Raw genomic sequence first — 6629 nt, 5'->3', positions numbered from 1 at the left:
GAGGCCACATGAACAGTATACAAAGTCAAGCTAAAGCCATATTGATTTTTATCACGCATAGACCCCAGATCACAGTCACATTTATCCACTCACAAACATTGAAGAAACGTTCATTTTATTAGATATATAAGGAAAGCAGAGGCGGGTTCCACCGCCTTCCTATTGCGCCATGTGTTGAATGAGAGAGGGTGTGTGGACAGTGGAACTTAAATGTGCTCTTTTAGTATCTGAATGCGTTGGGCCTGTGGTCGGTACTTTCCCTGAGTATAGATGCGGAGTGGCCTATACAGGGGCAATAAGAGGGGGTGGGGGATAACTAAGAGGGAGGCAGCGAGAGAGAGAACAACTCTGGCAGTAAAAGGTAAAAGGCAAACAACAGGCTAATTCACAGCAAGCCGCGAAGAGAGAGGATGATATCTAAACATTGCCCCCAGAAAGGGGGCGAGGGCAGGGTTGGGGGGGGGGGGGGGGTGAGTGTCAAAATGGAGGGGGGAAGAGGGAAGATGCCAGTGCGAAAAAAATATAAACGACCTTTTCTGGGTCTAGGTGAGTGATATTTACCACCTGCCCTGCCACAGATTCGCATTACAATGCTGTAAGCTGCTCTGAAATCGGAAGGAGAAAAGTCATCCATTTGGAGGGGAAATAAATATATGGTTTGATGCAGTGCGTTTGACTTTGGAAACGTGTCCCACACACCCCACAGCTCTTGGAGCTGTATTCTGGTGAGCAGATAATTGGTGGGAAAATGTACATTTGGGAATTGGAGATGGTGGAGATAAGACCCCCCCCCCCCCCCCCTCCCCCTCCAAAAAAAAAAAATCACACAAAAGAGAGAGAATTGACCCCTAATTAAAAGCCGGTTGAGCGAGTGACAGAAATCCATTCGTTTTTTCACATCAGCTGTACACGGTTCCTGGTGGATGTTAGTGTCCAGGAAGGGGGGGACCCCCCCCCCCCCCCCTCCCACACACACACACACACACACACACTCCTTCCCCATTCAGAAGGGGGAGTTCCCCTCCCAGTCTGGGCGAACGGGGCCGACGCTGGGGGGTGGTGGAGGCAACCTATATGTCCCCCCCCCCCCCCCCACCTCTTTATTCGGCCAGGTACACGTCCGGAGCAAGGAGGGAGTGCCGCAGCTTCACCTCAAGCCCAGCTGAGCCCCTGTTCATGGTGAAGGAGGCAGAATGTAGCGTTCGATGTGATGCACAAGGCACTTGCACAGGACCCGGTCTGAGTGGGTGTGAGTTGAACCACAGAACCTCTTAACCGTCTTTTGCTGAAGTTTGTTCTACCTATGTGCATAGAGAGAGAGAAAGGGAGATAGGAAAGTAACGTGCCATTGTCTGCAATTGGAAATATTGACGCGAAGATTCACCCTGAAACGGGGAGAAGGGTGCTCGCTTAACACGAGGGTTTGACACTGAGGGAGAAGATATGATCCATCTCCAGAGCAGGCATTGGTGATGACTGGAAATTCACAATAGGCTGGATTTATTTGAGAATGCCGAGATTTGTTCGCGGTGAATTGAGATGACAAGTTTTCGTACTGTTGTATTAAGGGAGGGGAATCCTGGCTTTGGGTGTACACTGATTTACTTTGACCCGAAATAAAAAAAAGTTGTTTGAGGTGCTGGAGAGGGAGAGAAAGAGAGAGAGAGAGCAAAGGAACAAAAAATGACAAACGCTTTTCCTATCTCCAGCTTGTCAATCAATCGGTCCTCTCGATAGATCACTCACTGTGTCCATTAATGTATCATATTAGAAATCGCGTGGAGGCAAATGGACAAGGTGTGGGGGGTGGCGGGGGGCGGGGGGCAGGCTGAGAATTATTTATTTATCTGTGTTCCCTAGCGAGGCGTAGAACCGAAAGGAAAGAAATAACAGTTGCTGGGAGTGACTGCAGTGTTTCATCAAACAATAAGAATAATGTTAATTGTTGCTCTGGACTCTGGAGATGAGAGGGGTCGGGGTAATGCTGTGGCCGGCCTGGGTGCCAGGAACCCAGAGCGAATGTGTCCTGACATGTCAAATATGTACACACACCTCCCTGTCCCCAACAACATACAGTGTGCTCTCAAAGAGCGCCCTGCGTTAATGCTAAGATACTATGTTCTCGCTCTGCTGTTTAGCGCCGTGTGTTTTACAGAGCAACGAGAAATAAAAAATCTGAGTTACTCACCATTTAAAATAATTGCTACACAGCTGTGACTTGGTATTTATTTAACATTAATTAGTGTCACGAAACATCAACTCGTCTGGGGTGCTTCACTGAAATCTAGCATTCTCCTCAAACGAAAAGTAACAACACATCTTTTTTTTTTAGCTTAGATCCTTCAAGGAAATTGTGCTAAAGTTTGGGCCCATTATAGGTTCCAGTCTACACCGTCCTGGGGGTGCAGGGTGGGGAGGTGAACTGGGAAAGCGATTTTACCTTATAATCTCACCGATTTGAAAACAGCACATCTCTGGCGGAGAAAGGGGAATCGAATTGTGCGTTTTAGCAAATAGGGATTGTTCTGGGTGTTTAACGTTCAGGTCACGCCTCTCCCAAAATATCGAAAAATACATGTTGGTGTATCAGTTGCTAATGTTGCTTTGAATCCAGGGACCTCTCTACCTGTGCTGAAATCGCACTGGTGTTTATAAAGGGTTTTGTTTCTCTCTCCCTGTCAGACTAAACGGCGCACCCACTGTTTTTGGAGTTTCCAGTACTTCAATCACTTATAAACAAAATATTGTGGCTGTCACCAGTTCAATAATGAACGGTTATTGAATAATTCACTGCTTAAACTACGGAGAATGAATCACAAGGCCCAAATATCAATACCCTATGAATTACGACGGTCGCATTAACTGGCTTCCCTGGAGTGCTGGACTTTAGAGTGAAAAGTGAAGTTTGGATTTGTAGGATCCCTCCTCCCCACACACTACCCTCCCTCCCATCACCACCACCTCATGTGGCCTCTCTTTCCCGGAGAACTGCCTTCAGCAAGGCATGAGCAACGGAAGGAGAAGTGAAATGCTTTCTTTTTTTTGCGATATCGATCGAGGCAGATTGACACTGAGGCCGAAAACTGGACGGAGGGGTGTGTGTGTGGGGGGGGGGGGGGGGGGGGGGGGGGGGGGGGGACTACTTCATTCAAAAAATAAACTTCACAGCTGCCGCCTTCTCAATTAAATGAGATTTATTTATTCTCCCCCGCCCCAAAAAAAAATCTAAATGGACAATCTTGTTCCTTAGTCTCCTGGACCTTAAAAAAAATAAACAGCAGCAACAATCAAATGTCACAGGCTAACTCTCAATGAATTGTAAATGAATATGCGTGAAGCTTTGAATATTAATCCTGGGGTTTTGCAGATTTGGCGAGACTATAGATTGCATATTCATAACGGGTGTAGAACGAAGCCAGATGGACGGTCAATTTAATCGTACACTCGACACGATTGGAGATTGATTTTTACTTGTTTTTTTTTTAATTTTGTCAAAATTAATTAGATCATTACAGCGGTTCTGGACTGGACTCTGAATCTGGCTTCTCAGAAGGAGCTGCCTTTGACCGCACACCCTTTCGTTCAAATCTTACCCCGCAAATATGTTCTTTTCTAAAAATTATTTTGAGAGTCAGAGATGGAAGGTTTGCCAGTCAGAAGTGTGGCCTCCCCAGTGAAACTGGCGTCTCGCCTTCCAAAGTTGCACAGAAACAAGGCGAGGAACTAATCAGAACATTACCCTTTCTCAAGAAGGATTTCGAATGGTGTCAAAAACGGACTCAAAAGGTCCATGAACCAGATGAAGCGGTGGCAGGAATGGGAGGGGTGAAAAAAAAAATCAGGATTCATTGGGAATTTTAACATCAGCCCCTCTGGTCGATTCACGTTGTGGATTGAAACAAGTGCTAATTTAAGGATTTAATTTTTTTCAGGGTTTTAAAACTATCTACAGCCCTAGAAACAAGTGACAAATGGGAAAAGGTGAACTCAGTAAAACCGGTCTAACTTTAATAAAACGGGAAACAGAACGACGATTTTACAAAGAAGAATTAGTGTTATTGAAAGGGGAACCACTTCAGATATACTGTACCGCCAGTTAAGAGGAACCTTCGAATACACTCAGATTTCCAGCTTTTGGAGGAGGGAAAACAGGTACAATTTTGTTCTCAGGTACACAGTCCGCGTCAGGTAACATCAGCTGAGAGGAGAGCTCTGTGTGTGTGTGTGCCCTGAGCAAGGTGTGAATGAGCTGGGCTGGGTGCTGGGGCTGGGAACTGGCCCAGCTCGACTCCCGCTGCTGGCCTGTGAAACATGTGCTGCTGCTGCTGATGGGAGGGTGACCAACACCCTCCCCTCTCCTTCACCCCCACAGTCCCCCCTCCCCCCTCCTTCACACCAACAGTATCCTCCCCCCACCCTCCACCCCCGCCCCTATCCACCAGCTCACTATAACTCCAAATCTCAACTCCTGTGGTAAAATTAGAAATCGACCCGGGTTTACTGTAGACTGAGAAAGGGAGAGTGAGAGAGAGGGAGGGAGAGTGTGTGTGTGAGAGTGAGAGAGAGGGAGAGGAGGAGTCAGAGAGAGGGAGAGTGGGAGTGAGAGAGTGTGTGTGAGGGAGAGGAAGAGAGTGAGAGTGTGTGTGAGAGAGAGAGGAAGGGAGAGTGAGATAGAGAGAGGAAGAGAGAGAGAGGGTGAGAGAGTTTGTGTGTGCAATAGAGTGTGTGAGAGTGAGGGGAAGAGGGAGATAGAGAGAAAGAGAGAGTGAGAGAGAGAGTGAGGGAGAGTGAGATAGAGGAAGAGAGAGAGAGAGGGAGTGAGAGAGTTTGTGTGTGCGAGAGAGTGTGTGAGATTGAGGGGGAGAGGGAGATAGAGAGAGGAAGTGAGAGAGAGAGGGAGGGAGGGAGGGAGAGTGAGTGTGTGTGAGAGAGTGTGTGAGAGAGAGAGAGGGAGAGGAAGAGAGTGTGAGGGGAAGAGGGAGATAGAGATAGAGAGAGAGGGAGTGAGAGAGTGTGTGTGTGAGAGAGGGAGAGGAAGAGAGTGAGAGTGTGTGTGAGAGAGAGGGGAAGAGGGAGATAGAGAGAGGAAGAGAGAGTGAGAGAGAGAGAGTGTGTGAGAGAGTGTGAGAGAGAGAGAGTGTGTGTGTGAGAGAGAGGAAGAGAGTGAGAGTGTGTGAGAGAGAGGGGAAGAGGGAGACAGAGAGAGGAAGAGAGAGTGAGAGAGAGAGAGAGTGTGTGAGAGAGAGGGAGAGGAAGAGAGTGAAAGTGTGTGTGAGAGAGAGGGGAAGAGGGAGATAGAGAGAGGAAGAGAGAGTGAGTGAGAGAGAGAGAGTGAGAGAGAGAGAGAGAGTGTGTGTGAGAGAGTGTGTGTGTGAGAGAGAGTGTGTGTGTGTGAGAGAGAGCGGAAGAGAGTGAGAGTGTGTGTGAGAGAGAGGAAGAGAGTGAGAGTGTGTGAGAGAGAGAGGGGAAGAGGGAGACAGAGAGAGGAAGAGAGAGCGAGAGAGAGAGAGAGTGTGTGTGAGAGAGAGGGAGAGGAAGAGAGTGAGAGTGTGTGTGTGAGAGAGGGGAGTGTGTGTGAGAGGAAGACAGAGTGAGAGAGAGAGAGTGTGTGAGAGAGAGAGAACACAGAAGCAATCACACCGCTGTGTCCCAGTTCAAATAAACATTTGGACATGCTGGCTGATTCTACCGGATGGCTCGCTTCCCTGAACCACACAGAACTTTGCCTAATGGTCTGTCCCCGACCTACCCAGTAAATCCTCCGGCCTTTCTGAACTTTCTCTCGCCTATCTTCTTTCTTCCAGGCGGTTGCAGAACTTTCCTTCACTTTATCAGATTTTGGTGCCGATTCCACTCCCTTCCCCGGTTTGTCCCTCACCTCCCCCACCTCCCTCTCACCCCCCCCCCCCCCCACACATCCTTTACCTCCCCCTCACCTCCCTCTCACCCCCACCTCCCACTCCCCCCCCCACACCTCCCTCACACCTCCCCCTCACCTCCCTCACCTCCTCTCACCCCCCACACCTCACCCCACCTCCCCCTCACCCCCCTCCCCCTCACCTCCCTCACCTCCCTCTCACCCCCCACACCTCCTCCCACCTCCCCCTCACCTCCCTCTCACCCCCACACCACCTCCACTTCCCCCTCACCTCCCTCTCACCCCCCCCCCCCCACCTCCCTCACCTTCCTCTCACCCCCACCTCCCACTCACCCCCCCACACCTCCCTCACCTCCCCCTCACCTCCCCCTCACCTCCCTCACCTCCCTCTCACCCCCACACCTCCCCCACCTCCCCCTCACCTCCCTCACCCCCCACCTCCCTCTCACACCCCCACACCTCCCCCCACCTCCCCCTCACCTCCCTCACCCCCCCCTCCCTCACCCCCCACCTCCCTCTCACACCCCACACCTCCCCCCACCTCCCCCTCACGTCCCTCACCCCCCACCTCCCTCTCCCCCCCCACACCTCCACCCACCCCCTCACCTCCCTCTCATCCCCCCACACCTCCCCCTCACCTCCCTCACCTCCCTCTCACCCCCACACCTCCCCCACCCTCCCCCTCACCTCCCTCTCACCCCCCACACCACCTCCACTTCCCCCTCACCTCCCTCTCACCCCCCCCCCCCAC

At 50.7% G+C, this 6629-nt stretch overlaps 1 long non-coding RNA gene across 1 annotated transcript in view; it reads left to right on the top strand.

The window, feature by feature from the left end:
- Window positions 1–1095: 1095 nt before the first annotated feature.
- LOC119956158 overlaps window positions 1096–6629 on the top strand; it is a 19797-nt gene continuing 14263 nt past the window's right edge. Inside the window, exons 1-2 of the long non-coding RNA XR_005458596.1 lie at window positions 1096–1249; window positions 3933–4152. This is a non-coding gene — a long non-coding RNA (uncharacterized LOC119956158). The remainder of the gene's footprint in view (window positions 1250–3932; window positions 4153–6629) is intronic.

Source organism: Scyliorhinus canicula, chromosome 22 (genome assembly GCF_902713615.1).
Source record: "Scyliorhinus canicula chromosome 22, sScyCan1.1, whole genome shotgun sequence".
In the NCBI taxonomy this organism is placed as follows: domain Eukaryota; kingdom Metazoa; phylum Chordata; class Chondrichthyes; order Carcharhiniformes; family Scyliorhinidae; genus Scyliorhinus; species Scyliorhinus canicula.
The sequence above is the reverse complement of the archived record's forward strand: the minus strand, read 5'-3'. Positions and strand labels throughout refer to the sequence as shown.